The 14559-nt window shown below is 44.7% G+C and overlaps 1 protein-coding gene across 3 annotated transcripts in view; it reads right to left on the bottom strand.

Moving 5' to 3' along the window:
• FBXW7 (F-box and WD repeat domain containing 7) overlaps window positions 1-14559 on the bottom strand; it is a 237503-nt gene that overhangs the window by 63212 nt on the left and 159732 nt on the right. The gene's annotated exons all lie outside the window — the stretch shown is intronic.

Raw genomic sequence — 14559 nt, 5'->3', positions numbered from 1 at the left:
AATGGTGCCCCCATTTAACATCGTCTGACCCTATTAGTGATGGGCAAATAGTAACTATTCATGTTCAGATTATTCATGACGAATCCCAAGTACTATTCAGGTATTCATCATGAATAATGAACTTAATGCAAGTCAATGGGGGACCCAAGCATTTTTCTTTCGTGACGAATACTGGAATAGTACTCGGTACTCAGTAAGTATGATATTATCCAAACACGAATAGTTACTATTCCCCATCACTAGGCCCTAGTAATAGCTGGTAGTCCCTCGAGGATATGATGCACAAAAAAACACCTAAAGGCAAATGCAATGTTGGTGCTGGTCCCTCACAGGTAGCCAACACCTATGTACAAAAAGAATGCAAAGATTGCATCTGGCCATAACCATGTAAATATAGCAATTCAATGACTGGTCATGTGGGATGAGGTGGGGGCAATATATGTCACAGTCCAATACCACATAATTAGCAGTGGCAAGGGGACAATATATTTTTCTTTTCAGATGTAGCCCAGGAGCATGGTCTTGACGCGTTTCCCTCCATGTAAAGATTTATCATGAGGCTGGTAAACATCCAGGCAGTGTAAGATAAAGGTGCTGATATAATAATATAACACCGGAGAGGTAAAACTAATATTGCATGGAGGAAACCTGAACACCTCTGATAATAATATCATCTACAAGATTCCATAATCTGCTCCAGCCATTATAGTGAAAGGCAATTGAAAGTTCTAACAATGCGACAGGTTCTGCGCTGTTAAAAGATGGAAGACAAATGGACATTTGAGTGTGATCGGCCTGTCAGAGGGCACCATGACGGTTCTGTCTAAATAGCTTCATATTCTACAAAGGGTTTGTGGATGCTGAATGCCGCTTCAGCTTGAATCCATGGGGTGGCCTAAGACTTTCAGGATGATGTTTCATGCAGACGGTTATAAGGACAGGGAAGAAAAAGCAGCTCAAGTACAAGTCCCATCTGCCAGTGCCCATTTGCGATACTTGCAGACAGCGCAGACTGTGCCTGCTCCCCTCGCTATTCCACTGGGCAGCTGTATGGTAATGAGCCCAAGCAGCTGAAAAATAGTGCATAGTAAGAAAGCGGGGGTGACATGGACACAACGCCTTAAATCAAAGCACAGAAACCCTCGCAGATTAGGTACTGAGCATGAGCAGGCAGTGACCAGACGGGCAGGGGGCACGTGGTACGAGTATAATAGCCATGAACCAATGACAATGCGTAAAAAGTGTGCAAGACTGATCGAGGCTCAACACGTGAGCAATGAGCCTAACACGCATGATAACAGAACACCCCAAGTGCCACATCCATTGGCTTTTTGGTGGCCAGTTGCATCAGACAGCAATGTGACCTGACTTCATTACAGCCAACTGCGAGACAACAAGTCGCAGGTAATTCACACAATGCATTGGGCTGCTAGACTTGTCTGAAACTTTCCAAAACACTATCAATATAATCACGTAGTCTTCATCTAAACATAGGACCCACGTTTTAGCCACCACTACTGGGGCAATCCCATCTCACTCACCATATTCCTCCAAAATAATAACAGCCTGTACTCACCTCCGGTGCCGGCACTATTCCAACATAGTCAGTGCCAGTTCTTATGTGACACGGTTATGACACGTGAGCCCTGCAGGCAATCAGCAGCCACTAATGGGCCGCTTACTTCGGACAAATCCAGAAGAAGTGTGAACTGCTGCTGCCTCCTCCGGGCGTCAATTATGTCCGAATGCAGTAAAGCGGACTTTACACGCTACGATATCATTAATGTTTTATCGTCGGGGTCACGTCGTTAGTGACGCACATCCGGCGTCATTAACAGTATCGCAGTGTGTAACACTTGCCAGCGACCTTAAATGTCCTCCAAAGTGGTGAAAATCGTTCACCATGGAGTGGTCGTCCTAAAACCAAAAATTGTTAATGGCTGTTTAAAGATGTTGTTCGTCGTTCCTGCGGCAGCACACATTGCTGTGTGTGACACCGCAGGAGCGAGGAACCTCACCTTACCTGCGTCCGCCGGCAATGAGGAAGGAGGTGGGCGGGATGTTCGTCCTGCTCATCTCTGCCCCGCCGCTTTGATTAGCCGGCCGCTTAGTGACGTCGCGGTGACATCGCCGTGACGCCAAACGTACCTCCCCCTTGAGGGAGGGATTGTTCGGCAGTCACAGCGACGACGACGACCAAGTAAGTGTGTGTGATGCTGCCGTAGCGATACTGTTCGCTGCGCCAGCAATCACACGATATCGCATGCACGACGGGGACGGGTGCTTTTGCGTTCGATATTGCTAGCTATTGCTAGAAATATCATAGCGTGTAAAGCCCGCTTAAGAGTAAAGCGGCCCATTAGCAGCCACTGATTGTCTAGTCATCGCCACAATGGCGCTAACACCAGAGGGGAGTACAAGCTGCTATTATTTTACATAGGGGAATATGGAGATTGAGAAGGGGTTGGAAAGTAGTGGAAAATGTTAAACGATCATATATATTCTCTTGCACCATTTCCAGCTTTTATATTCTCATGAAAGGAGATTGTATGCTTGCTCCGTGTTTGCATCGGTTCACGCCAAAGACATACTGATAGGGAACTTAGATTGTGAGCCCCAATGGGGACAGTGATAGTCACATCTGTAAAACGCTGTGGAACGAATAGAGCTATAATGAATAAAACAAAAAATATAATAAAATTTCACACACTAATGGGAAAAATATTATAGAAATTATTATTTAGGCTAAGTTCACATTTCCGTTGATTTGTATCAGTCACATGCGTCGCTTGACGCATGTGACTGATGCGCTGTTCAACGCTGTACAACGGATGACAAAGAACAGAATTCTTTGTCGGATTCCGTTGTGTGCGGGGGGCGGAGTTCGGGGGCAGAGCCGAGCGGGGGGCGGGGCCAGGCGCTGAGGATGTCAGTGGAAGTGCTGCGGTCTGCATGGCTGAGGACAGGTGAGTGTATCTGTGAGTGAGTGAGTGTGTGTATGTGCATGTATGTATGTATGTATGTGTGTGTGTGCACATGCAAAGTGCGGGAGGGGGCGGAGCCGAGCAGGGGGCGGGGCCAGACGAGGGTGTCAGTGCTTGTCTGCATGGCTGGGGACAGGTGTGTGTGTGTGTGTGTGTGTACATACATGTGCGGAGTGCGGGAGGGGGCGGGGCCGAGCGGGGAAGTGTCGGCCTCCCTGCACACGTAACCAGCCTAAATATCGGGTAACAGCAAAGCACCCGATGTTTACCTTGGTTACCCGATATTTACCTTGGTTACGGGCCTACACCGCTTAGCGCTGGCTCCTTGCACCGTAACCAGGGTAAATATCGGGTAACCAACCAAAGCTGGTGACGTGTGCAGGGAGCCAGAGAGCATGCGCAGCGAAATCCGACGGATCTCGCTGCTCAAAAAACGTTACATGCTGCGTTCCCCCCGCCCGGCGGTCAGTCGTTCCACGACTGATCAGTCGGGCGGAGGGTGCAACGCAGCATCATCAGTCACAATCCGCTGCTCATACAAGTCTATGGGAGCAGCGGAATCCGCTAAACGGATTCCGCTGTTTACAAGAGCAGCGGATTGTGACTGATAGATTTTAGCGGAAATGTGAACTTAGCCTTAGTAGAAATATTATGAACATACGGCTGTCCTAGCCTAGACACTGCTGGAAATGAAATCCAGATATGTGAGTCACATAGAAGCAGTGCAAGCGCATGAAGGAACACTCGTCTTCACCTTCACAGATTTCACGCCCTTCCTAGTGTTCATAAATTGTCTGCCAAGGCCATCTTAAAGACAGCCACATATTATTTCTTCCATGAACACGGATCTTTGCATTTGTCAACCGGCCTCTATTTTATTGTCATTCCTAAACACTTCTGCATGGCGACTGTGAATATCTGTCACTTTACAAACGGGAAATTACAAAAGAATCAGGATAGATACAGAAGCCACAGAGACAAACACACGCTAGACAAGATCAGATTGCTCACAGGTGTGGATATTACACTGGTGTTATTTATTATATCAGCTATAGGTCAGAATGAGACTGTACTCATTAATGTACATTAAAGGGGTTCTCTGCTTTGGACAATCCCTACTTGTTAGAAAAGGAGACAAAAACCCCTCCTGGAATTCTGAATGATCCAGCTGTGATCTGTGGGGAAAGCGGGTAGTGTTTCATTTCTCTACAGCGCCCCCGCAGGGCAAGGCCAGGATTACACAAATCATTGGGTCCTCCAGCGCTACTTCATGTAACTGCTTCACATCCTGGACAGAACAGCAAAGGAACTTCTGTATAACCAGAACCTGGGAATATGAAAATGTGTTTACAAGAATGGACAACCCGTTTAAAAGGAAATGTGTAATCAGAAAATGACCGAATGTGTAATGCAGATTGTTATATTCATTTAAATATGTAAACTAAATTAACGTAGAATGTAAAATTAAAATATAACTAGCTATAAAATACTATATATACCGTATTTTTCGCTTTATAAGACGCACCGGATTATAATACGCACCACAAACTTAGCGATAAAAAAAAAAAAGATAAAAAAAAATAAAAATGGGGTCTGTCATACTCCGGTGTTTTCTTACCGCAGGGGGGCAGCAGTGGTGGTGTAGCGGGGGTCCCAGGAGGCAGAGGTTGTGGCGGCAGGCGCGGTGACATACGTGGCGGCAGACCCGGCGGGTCAGTAGTGGCAGCAGCAGCGGCGGGTGAGTGGTGCAGCAGGCCGGTGCGGTAAGTGTCCCAGTGTCCACAGTCCCGGTTCAAATGATGGCCCCTGGAGCGGCGCATGCGCAGATGGAGCTCTCATCCAAGGGCTCCATCTGCGCACGCGCTAACTCCCGGCGCCAACACTTAAAACTGGGACCACGGAAAAACTGGGAAATCTGCTGCACAGCCGCCTGCACGCACAGAGTGGCAGCCAGCAGGCCACCTGCCCACCCGCACAAAGAGGCAGCCAGTACCAACAGGCACCCGGCTGCCACCCGCACGCAGCCACAGGCACCCGGCTGCCACCCGCACGCAGGCATCCGGCTGCCGCCTAAACGCACCCGATCACAGACATGCCCCCCAGGTAAAGCTATATTCGGATTTTAAGACGCACCCCTCATTTTCCTCCCAAATTAGTACTGGACTCAGCTTGTTGCATAAATGACTCTTCAGCAGTCTCTATATCATCACAGACAGGATTACAGTTCCTCTACTCTATATACAGTGTATAACATAATAGCATTTGCCCTCATGAGAGTATGAATACATAGATGTTCTGTAGAAGTGAATGTCTCACAGCCAGTCTATTGCTGCCTATGTCCATGCGGCTGCTGAAAAGTGATCTGCACAGAACAGGAAGCATGCTCAGTCAACATTAGGCTTTGTGGCCAGTGTGAAAATTGCAAAGTAACTTTTTTTTTTTAATATAGATTATGACTTGTAAAATATAAGAAATATAATCATTACCAAAAATACTGATGGCACATTCCCTTTAACGTTTATCCAATATACAAACATGATAAATCAGTGCTAATGATACCCAGGGAATCTATAGCTAGTATTAAACTCCCCTCTGAACTACGCTGTAATCCACAAAATCAGTATATGACTGCACATGTAACATATAAGTTATATAAGTGAACATAGGATAATATTACAACTAAATAGTAGATATTGTCCATTTCTTTAGCCTTGATTTGACAGCTAAGTTTGTATTTGAAGCCCAATATTTCCTATCTTTCTCATAAATTTCAGCGGGGATGACGGGGATCATCAGTCACATCTGCACACAAGACCGTACTATATAGTACATTTGATACTTCCAGAAATATAGCTGCGTGAAGTCACAGCTGTATTCTGTGTAGATGCCAGCTCATCAAACCAGACATTAATTAGAAATCTGTGGCATCAAACATCATAATAAAGTGATACATACTATTCATTTTTATACAATTTTTTTTGGCAGCTTATGGCAGTGTTTTTCCAACCAGTAGCCAATCCATCCACTACAAAAGCTACTTGGCATTTTTTAAGTTCCTGTGAACACATTTCAGCTCTAGCCATTGCCTGGGAAAGGGTCGGCCAGTCTCACGTACCACCGCTGTGTAGTCAGATTCCTAGTCCAGTGAGGTGTGATGAAGGACATTTGTGAGAAGTGCGGGGGCATCAGTGGTGACCATCTCCTCCATACAGACTAGTGCGAGCTCTTTCATGGCTGGAAGATGACTGATACATGACCACACCGCCACTCATCCTTTCTTTCCTATGTTTTCACTTACACTAAAATTGTAAATGTGGATTAACAACTTTTCTATTTATTTATTTTTAGTGAACGCCAATAAATGTATCATTTTCCTTAACTTTTCAAACTTAAAAAAGGAATCTGTCAGCAGTTTTGGGGCCTATAAGCTGCGGCCACCACCAGTAGACTCTTATATACAGCATTCTAACATGCTATATACAAGAGCCCAGGCCGCTGTGTAGGACTTAAAAATAATAAGTTTATAATACTTACCTAAATCGGTCGATGCGGTGGAGTGGAGTCAGATTGGCGTCTCTGTTCTCCGATGCCGTTGCCTCCTCTTTCGGCCATCTTCGTCTTTCTTCTGAAGCCTGTGTACATGACGCATCCTACGTCATACACACTCGCCGGTCCCACGTAGGCGCACTACAACACTTTGATCTGCCCTGCTCTGAGCAAATCAAAGTGCGCCTGCTCAGGACCTGAATGCCGGCGAGTGTGTATGACGTAGGACGCGTCATGCACGCCGGCTTCAGAAGAAAAAGGCCGAAAGAGGAGGCGCCGGTCCCAGAGAACGGCGCCACCCATTTGACCAGTCTGCATCGGAGCGATCTCCTAGGTGAGTATTCTAAAGTGATTTTTATGTTCTACACAGCGGCCTGGGCTCTTATATACAGTATGTCAGAATGCTGTATATAAGAGCCCACTGGTGGTGGCCGCAGCTTATAGGGCCCAAAACTGGTGACAGGTTCCCTTTAAGTGTCTCGCCTAAAAGACAATAACTGATGCTGGCCCGGACCCCCTTTTCACAAATGCTCGATCCTTATCACTGCTCAGTAATGGAATGAGAAAAAAAAAAAAATCAGGAATCTTGTTTATCAGATTGCTTCCTCTATATATAGGAATTATGCTTTTATTATACTCCCCTGCGGGTGGTCCAGTGCAATGGGCATCGCTGGTCTTGGGTCCAGCACCTCCTCTCTTCCTTCCATCATCATCCTCTTTCGTAGCTCTGTGTGGATGACGAGGCCACCATTGCGCTCCTGGGCACTCACACTTCTCTCTGCCTTGCTGAGGGCGTAGCAAAGTACTGTAATGCGCAGACGCGAGGAAAGGTCAAAGACTGCCTGCACATGCGCAGTACAATAAACAGCAGGGCAGATCAAAGTCTGCATACACAGGAGCGCCGTTAAGCCCTTTGTGTGGATTATATAGTATGCGTCACCCTCATGGAGCTGAAGTGGACGCCGATGAACAGAAGAGAGGAGGTGCCGGACCAGAGGGCAGCAACGCCCAATGGACTCGACCGCCCCCTAGGTGAGTATTATAATGGTATTTTTTACGTTATACTGCGCATTCTGCAGACTTATATACAGTATATAAGGGCTCACCGGTGGTGACCACAGCTTATAAGGGAAAATCTGGCGACAGGTTCTCTTTAATTAGTAATTGGCAAGCCTAATTTAAAAGAAAAAAAATAAGTTATTGAAGAAACAAGCAAATGAAATGACAAAAACCAAGGACTCTCTGCTTATAATGCCAGGCTTTGCTGATCTGAATGGTAAATCAGAATCTATTTCTAAAATGTCGGAGAATCGGGGAGTAACCCTGAATGGATAAATCTGCCGTTATTCGGTCTGTAGCTCTGTGAGTGCCATTCAAGGACAAGTCTAATGATGCATGACCGCAGCGGCCAGCCCTGAATACGCCGAGATGTTTGTCATTGTAGCGTTCACAGAGCTTTGGATATACAGAGAAGTTTCCAAGAACTGTTTACTTGCACGAGCTGTACATTAGGATTTACGCCACTTTCACGTCGCTTCCAAGATATTGTGGAAAGTGGTGCAGTAAGTGCTTTTTTTTTTTATATCAAAGTATGATGATTGCTTACACTCACAGATTAGTAAAAATGCAGCAGAAAGTCATCAGACACATCAATTCTGGCCTCTTTCAGCATCCCTCCTCCCTAAAATGCTTCCATTTAATGTGGCGTATATAGCAGATGTTACTGGGGTCAATAAGGCGACACTGCAGCCATATGTGGTGATAAGTGGGTGTGCATATATTAACGGCAGCAAGCTACTGGTTTCTGTGGCAATAAGGACTATTGTGCTGCATCCCCATCTCAGACGTGCAGCACAGATCTAACAAAAATGGCTACTGATCCGATCAACATTCACATCCACCACTGAAGCCACAAGCAGGCTGCCCAGCCAAAGCGTACAGGCCGCATTCACACACAGCAGGTCTGGGCAATATTTTGTATTAGTATATTAATGACACAACAAAGACGGGATTCTTAGGCTATGTGCGCACTGAGCGTTTTTTGCGGCGTTTTGGGCTCAAAGCTGCATGACTTTGCTTCCCCAGCAAAGTGTATGACTTTTCATTTTTGCTGTCTGCACACTACTTTTATTTTTAGCTGCGTTTTTGAGCTTTAAAAAAAAAAAAAAAAAAAGGGCATGTCCTGCGTTTTACTGCGTTTTTCACCCATGCAATGCTCAAAAATACAGCCAAATATGCACCGAAACGCGGTAAAAATGCATGCGTTTACCGATGAGTTTTTGTGAGGCCAAAAACGCACAAACGCAGCATCAAAAAAACGCTGTGTGCTCACATAGCCTTAAAGGGAGTCAAACATCCCCAACATGCACATAACCTAGCTCTACTGTGATATAAAGTGGGGAAAATAAGTATGACGCATTGATGATTTTGCCAGTCTTCCCACCTACAACGAATGGAGAGGTCTGTAATTTTTATCGTAAATACATTTCAACCGTGGCAGAATAAAAAACATCCAGATAGTCACACTATGTGATTTTTAAATAATTAATTTATTTGCATTTTATTGCATGAAATTAGCCCAAGAACAGTGCCCAAGTATTGGCTTGCTTTTAGACTAATTTTTTGCCACACTTGAAGCCAAACCAAAAAAAGTCTAAAATGCTTACTAAATCTGGTGAACATTTCAAGGGAACTCATCATGTCCCCTGTACCCTCCAACGTTCACCTGTGTATGGAAAAATCCCGCACCTAACCAGCCTTGTATATTAGTGTTATTCCCTAAGATCAATGTTTTATAAGATCATTTATAAAGTGTGCTTTCCCTCTGCTAATTAGGCCTTTGACTAGTCTATGGGGTATTGTTTCCCCAGACTAGTCGGCCCCCTTTCCATGTTATTGAACCCCTGTGGACATTAGAACAGGATTTCTACAAGGCGGCATCATAGCAGCTCCTGTAAATCTTGCGCATGCGCGCAACTCATTTCCGCAGTGTGTGAGCGCATGATTAGAAGAACAGCTTCTGCACTTCTGATCATGCGCAGTGTGCCTCTCTGAAGCCGGTACGCGTACACCCAGCTTCTGAGGACCACTGATGCCGCTAAAATAAGCTGCACTCAATGTGCAAGATTTCCAGGAGCTGTGATGATGTTGCCTTGTGGAAATCATGTTATCATGCCCACAGGGGCGTGACAACATGGAAAGAGGGCTGACTAGTCTGCGGAAACAACGCCACTTCAACTAGTCACAGGCCTAATTAACATAGAAACAGTGCACTTTATAAATTATTTTTTTTAAACATTGATTTTAGTAAATGGCACTATACAGGGCTGGTTAGGCAGAGAATTTTGCCATACACATGTGAGTGATGCCAGGTTGGAGATTAGGGGACCTGACAGATTCCCTTGAAATGTTCACCAGATTTAGTAAGCATTTTAGACACTTTTTGATTTGGCTTTAAATGTGCTAAAAAAATTGTGAAGCAAAACACTGGCCTTAAAGCAAGCCAAGACTTGGTGTAAAGGTAGACAAAAATGTATAAAAGATGCACAACATTTCCTAACAGCACACGGCACGTATAAGTTGAGCACATACTAAGATTGTCTAAAGGTCCCAATTGTTTAAAGCCGGCTGAACCCTCTAATTTCAGGCCAAGGATCTGATCTGTATAGGGCCCTCCGACTCACCCATGACTGATGATGCTGGATTACATCGACTGATCCTCTAGTTTCCCCAGGACTTACAGAAGTGTCTGGCAGTGGCTTACCCCACTCTCCCCACTGAAAACACTCGCGTGATCAGCGGAGCAGAGACTGTGTGTATATATTAGACAGGATTAGCAAATCTCCCAGTGAAGTTAGAAAATAAATGGAAAACATACACACTGTATATACCTATAAAATAATACCTTTGCACCATATCGGGGAAATGCTCTTCAATGGAGAATACTAAAAATCATGGAGGAAAAGGATCTTTGTGTTCTGCAGAATATTTAAGTCCTATGACGATAAAATCAGATGTTCAATCTCGGAGCCAGCAGGTCATGAACTACTTAACTTCTGTCACTTTAAAGGAAAACTATTATTAGCAGAGTCCTGGAGACCCTTGAAGCCCCATGCTTGTGGACTTGACGTTCATCGCTTTAATACTTCCTCTGTTACGCTCTTATGATTAGAAGTCAAGGATTTAAAAGGAAAACATATTCCTGCCATAAGAAGACCGAGATATGAATGACAATGGAAAATTAACATGACGGCGCCAAAGAGCAAACCTAACCCCCGCTACCTAACCCCCGCTATCGTCCCGTCCACCTTTCTGTACAGATGTAGATTTGAAGGAGTTTTCTACAATTTACTAAAAACAGAGGGAGCAGATAAATACTTATAAAACAAAAAACACTACTAAACCAGAGGCAACACTAGAGGCAAAGTGGAGCTAGATTGCTTGGCTTAAAGCAGTGGTCCCTAACCCTTCTGACGTTGAGAGCCACATTTGTCTCTCAGAGAGGGTCGCGAGCGACATTTAGTTCCAGCCCCTCGCTATAGTGACACCCAGAGCCCCTATTACCAGTATAATGAAAGCCAAAGCTTTTCCATAGAAAACACTACACCGAGGCAGTATACCGATATCCAAGGGTTCCTACCTCTATTCAGATCCGCTCTTCTGTGTGGGGCTTGTCACAAATGTTACCTATGAAGACCTACTATTCATAGCAGGACCTGCTGCAAATGCACCTAGCTGGCAGACAGCCACGAGCCACACATTACGGGCCCACGAGCCACACATGGCTCCTGATCCACAGGCTGGGGACCCCTGGCTTAAAGGGATTGCCCTCAATGGGCCAAAGGCAGGAAATGTTGCAAAAAAAAAAAAAATCAACAATGCCTTATGGAAGCCTCTCCACTGCTCTGCACCAGCGGTAGTGACATGCTGCTTACAATATGACTTCTACAGCCAATCACAGGCCTCAGCAGACTCGCACTCACAACCTAAGGAGCCAAGTAAACCCAGTGATTGGCTGCAGTGGTTATGTGTTGTGGACAGACATCACCACTATAGCCCTGTACAAAAAAGGCCAGCGGAGAGGCGGCACGGTTGCAGCCATGTAAGTAATGCTTACTTTGATATTTTATAGCACTTATTGCATTTACTCCAATTTTTCCAATATCGGACCACTACTGTTTGCATTTCCATCTATGACACTGACCCATATTGAGCTCCACTGATCAGGAGCACTCAATATATATAGTGACATTTTTATGTACTTGGAGAATAGAAAAGGGCAGCATCGGACCGCAGATGTGCAGATTCTTGGGTAGAGATCTCAAAATAGGTGTATGTCAATCTGTGGCTGGGTTCACACGATCTTATACTCTCCATATCCAAGAAAAATGGCCCTATTATGTTAATTAAAGTGGGAGCCGTTTTTCTCAGATGTGGAGAAGAATCGTAAAAAAAGAAGTTACATGGACCCATAGACTTGAATGGTGGAGAGCCATCTGATTCTCGAAGACAAATTATGCAAGACAATTTTTCCTTGGATCACTTGGTCCAAGGACAAAAATACCAGAACACCATTAATCGGAGTGCAAGCCAATGTTTTGTAGGATTGAACTCAGACCGAAAATATGTTCATCTACTCTGCACGAGCCCGGTCAGTGAGTGATATGGCCATGTATAGTCCTAGGAAGGCAGACGGTGAGGACACCAATGATGGCTAACAAACTGTCTTGGCCCTGCATGCCATGCAATCATTTAAAATAGGCATAGCCAAGCAGGAACTAACTTCTGTACATTGCTTTCATTTGGTAAAGCAGAGAAATCTAGAGATGCATAAACAATAACGAGGTATATCACCAACAGTCTCATATTCCTGATGGTTTCTCAATATAATACAGTGGGAAGATATGGGGGCTGAATTTAATGTGTGACTCACAGTGACTAGTATGATATACCAGCATCTTAAAAGGCCACCAGCAAATGTCAGTTTCATAAAGTAAAGCGAGATATGGAGCCACGCTGCTCATTAGTGAACATGTAATTAGTGCACAGAGGAGATGGCGGAAGAAAGTTTCAAGTTTGTAATGACCTTTTCTACCCACTGCAAAGCATATGCCCACACATGAAATATTATGCCAGGCCTTAACTGCTACTATCAAATGACTGGTGGGCTGAAAATGAAGAAAATATATATATATATATATATATATATATATATATATATATATATATATATGTACACGCAATGACTATATATTTGGGTTGTGTTACCTTGCGCCATTCCCCACGTCCCCCCACACCCTACCAAAAAACATTCTTATGCTTGCTTGCTTTTACCCGTCTACCCACTATGAAGTTGATAACAAGCAATTGTTAATTGATGACCTGAATCTGCAGTCTGTACATATTTGGAGCTGCATCTGTCAACGGGTGATAACACAAGACCGGGGTTCCTAGATTGGCCCTCAGGCTAGGGGGGCCTTAGCTGTCCCTAATCCCAGAGACACTGCTAATGGTGAGAATTTCTGGGCCGCCTTCGTTGCCCTGCTCCTGGCAAGCCCTGATTTTATACCACACTCCCACGCCCCAGGGGAGGACCGGGACAGAGGTGGTTGAACTCACAGGTATAAACAAACAGGGAAACCAAAACTATCACACAGCTAGCACTCACGGAGATATAAGACAATACGTGATAAGGAGGAAATAACCAGAAAACGAGAAGACTTCCACACCACACTAAGCAGCACGCAATAAATCACCAGCAATTGGAATACAACTGCACTCGGACTGATTTAGCAAAGGCTATAGTCGGCATGGGAACACAGGCTCCTCCATCTTAAAAAAGCGGGGAGTCACTGTGAGAAATATCCCACAACATGTGATTTAAGAGGTTACCAGCAGGCTAGCATAGATTAACTCCTGCAAGCCAAATCACTAATGAGCACACAGCTGGTCAACGTCCGAGCCCCTGTGTGCAACTCAGAGAAGGCATAGTGTGGCGTATCAGATTCTGCAGTGTGACCAGCATCAGATGCCGCCATGACATTTGGTGAGTTTAGAACCAAATACTGTGTGACAGCCTCAAGCTGCCGAGGTATTTTTTGATGTGGTTAGGATATGGGTTGGGGGCAAAACCATGAGAGAAGCTCCATTGTAATTCACTTCGGCTAATCATCATGGGTTTTTCCATGCTTAAAAAGTCTGCTAAGGTTTTTTCTGCTGCATGTGAACAGGTTCCTATTTATATTCTTGGGCTGGGGATCCCTTGCCTAAATCCATGTCAGGTGCAACATGTGAACAGACCCTTACAAGCGTTTTACACACGATCAGCAGACAAATGGCTTCCGTCAGGCTTATTGCCTCAGTTGCTATGACTATCCGATGCATCAGATCTATGTGTGGGCGTGCGCCATGTTTTTATAAATATACATTTCAGCATTAATTCTTTTCTTAGATGACAATGGGTAGGAGGACTGTAAAAGAGTAGGCACGTGTAGTCATTTCTCATACACCTGGCTTTCAAAACACAGTCTAGTGCCGAGCCCCGAGCAAGGAGAAACACCGAATCATGTCCTAAATATGGAAAGCCAAGAACAAAAGCAGGAATCTTACCTGGAACCATTCACACAGCAAGAAGCTACTGAGACTGTTATGTCAATAGCAATGTGGAGCATGTCAGAAATACTGACATTTACTGAACTCGCATATTTACCAGCAAAAACTAACCCAAAAAACGATCCCTTAAGTGAAGTCTTGGGAAACTCATTTCCATCATTTTCAGTTATCTTGGTCTCCTGCTTCGAGCAGCAACCGCTAATTGCATCAATTTTAGCATGCCCATAGGGGTTAACATGTAGAGTTCCTATGTAAGTTATTAGACATGTTACCTCTGGGTGAGAATTACTAATGGCAGGTATTATGTTGTGCCCATAGGAGCCAGAATGCAATTTACCCCAATAGTCTTTAGTCATCTCCTCCCTTAGTAATGTTCACTATAGTCTTTGTTCACACATTGCAGATTTGGTGCAGAAAA

Source organism: Anomaloglossus baeobatrachus, chromosome 1 (genome assembly GCF_048569485.1).
Source record: "Anomaloglossus baeobatrachus isolate aAnoBae1 chromosome 1, aAnoBae1.hap1, whole genome shotgun sequence".
Taxonomy (NCBI): Eukaryota; Metazoa; Chordata; class Amphibia; order Anura; family Aromobatidae; genus Anomaloglossus; species Anomaloglossus baeobatrachus.
Note: the sequence above shows the minus strand (reverse complement) of the source record. Positions and strands in the feature narration are given on the sequence as shown.